Consider the following 2,688-nt stretch of genomic DNA (forward strand, 5'->3'; position numbering starts at 1 on the left):
CTGGCCTCTACTCTGGCTGTAGCAGGAGGCTGGCCTCTACTCTGGCTGTAGCAGGAGGCTGGCCTCTACTCTGGCAGTAGCAGGAGGCTGGCCTCCACTCTGGCTGTAGCAGGAGGCTGGCCTCTACTCTGGCTGTAGCAGGAGGATGGCCTCTACTCTGGCTGTAGCAGGAGGCTGGCCTCTACTCTGGCTGTAGCAGGAGGCTGGCCTCTACTCTGGCTGTAGCAGGAGACTGGCCTCTCCTCTGTCTGTAGCAGGAGGCTGGCCTCTACTCTGGCTGTAGCAGGAGTCTGGCCTCTACTCTGTAGCAGGAGGCTGTCCTCTACTCTGGCTGTAGCAGGAGTCTGGCCTCTGCTCTGGCTGTAGCAGGAGGCTGGCCTCTGCTCTGGCTGTAGCAGGAGGCTGACCTCTACTCTGGCTGTAGCATGAGGCTGGCTTCTACTCTGGCTAAAGGAGGCTGTCCTCTACTCTGGCTAAATGAGGCTGGCCTCTGCTCTGTAGCAGGAGGCTGGCCTCTACTCTGGCTGTAGCAGGAGGCTGGACTCTACTCTGGCTGTAGCAGGAGGCTGGACTCTACTCTGGCTGTAGCAGGAGGCCGGACTCTACTCTGGCTGTAGCAGGAGGCCGGACTCTACTCTGGCTGTAGCAGGAGGCTGGACTCTACTCTGGCTGTAGCAGGAGGCTGGCCTCTACTCTGTAGCAGGAGGCTGGACTCTACTCTGTAGCAGGAGGCTGGAATCTACTCTGGCTGTAGGGCAGGAGGCTGGACTCTACTCTGGCTGTAGCAGGAGAATGGACTCTACTCTGGCTGTAGCAGGAGAATGGACTCTACCCTCTAGCAGGAGGCTGGCCTCTACTCTGGCCTCTCATTACAGGCTTGTTGATGTTATTCCTGATGACTTTAATCTGTTGATGGAAGTAAGGTGCTTCTGATTGGTTGAATCTGGGTGAAAATAACTCCAATCATTGATCAGCTAAATGTGTTGTTTTGAAGAAAGAAAGATCCAACAAAAAAACAGTCATTATTTAATCATAATTTTCCATTTATTTCAATGATGTATCTTATCTCCTGTGTGAAGTTGTTGTCCATTTCATAGTCAGTCAGTTCGTCATGTTACTGGCAACATGAACTGGACCCATAGAGCTGGGATCCTCATGGTTCTGTTTGATCAGAGAGACAGAAGAACTGAGATGAAACAATTGAAGAGTCCACTCAGCCAGCTGGTTCTGAGGCTCAGTTCACTAACCCAAACCAACCCCATAGAGCCTCAGGACAGCAGTCAGCCAGCTGGTTCTGAGGCCCAGTTCACTAACCCAAACCCTATCCCATAGAGCCTCAGGACAGCCCTCAGCCAGCTGGTTCTGAGGCTCAGTTCACTAACCCAAACCAACCCCATAGAGCCTCAGGACAGCAGTCAGCCAGCTGGTTCTGAGGCTCAGTTCACTAACCCAAACCAACCCCATAGAGCCTCAGGACAGCAGTCAGCCAGCTGGTTCTGAGGCTCAGTTCACCAACCCAAACCAATCTGATCCATATTGACTGGAAGGTTCTGAGCCATATTGACTGGAAGGTTCTGATCCATATTGACTGGAAGGTTCTGATCCATATTGACTGGAAGGTTCTGAGCCATATTGACTGGAAGGTTCTGATCCATATTGACCTGGAAGGTTCTGAGCCATATTGACTGGAAGGTTCTGGAGCCATATTGACTGGAAGGTTCTGAGCCATATTGACTGGAAAGCTCTGATCCATATTGACTGGAAGGTTCTGAGCCATATTGACTGGAAGGTTCTGAGCCATATTGACTGGAAAGGCTCTGAGCCATATTGACTGGAAGGTTCTGATCCATATTGACAGTTTTCCAAACCTGCTTTATGATTTGACAACAACACTCCATTGTTATCCTACCCAGCCCTCCATTTGTCTCCAGTTCTCCATCCATAGACTGTATGGACAGTTCAGCAAACAGCTTTCAATACAGAGATTGTGAATCACCTTGTTCTGATTGACACAGTAATGGACGCCAATGTTGACTCCAACAGTCTAGTATTCTCCCTCCCCTCCCTCCCTCCCTCCCTCCAAACCCGGCTGGACATTAGATTGGGACAGTAATGGACTCCATGTTGACTCCAACAGTCCAGTATTGTCCCTCCCCTCCCTCCCCTCCCTCCCTCCCTCCCTCCCTCCCTCCCCTCCAAACCCGGCTGGACGTTAGATTGGGACAGTAATGGACTCCATGTTGACTCCAACAGTCCAGTATTCTCCCTCCCTCCCTCCCTCCCTCCCTCCCTCCCTCCCCTCCCTCCCTCCCTCCCTCCCTCCCTCCAAACCCGGCTGGTCGTTAGATTGGGACAGTAATGGACTCCATGTTGACTCCAACAGTCCAGTATTCTCCCTCCCTCCCTCCCTCCCTCCCTCCCTCCCTCCCTCCCTCCCTCCAAACCCGGCTGGTCGTTAGATTGGGACAGTAATGGACTCCATGTTGACTCCAACAGTCCAGTATTCTCCCTCCCTCCCTCCCTCCCTCCCTCCCTCCCTCCCTCCCTCCAAACCCGGCTGGTCGTTAGATTGGAACAGTAATGGACTCCATGTTGACTCCAACAGTCCAGTATTTTCCCTCCCTCCCTCCCTCCCTCCCTCCCTCCCTCCCTCCCTCCCTCCCTCCCCTCCCCTCCCTCCCTCCCTCC

Source organism: Salmo salar, chromosome 26 (genome assembly GCF_965601325.2).
Source record: "Salmo salar chromosome 26, fSalSal1, whole genome shotgun sequence".
Taxonomy (NCBI): domain Eukaryota; kingdom Metazoa; phylum Chordata; class Actinopteri; order Salmoniformes; family Salmonidae; genus Salmo; species Salmo salar.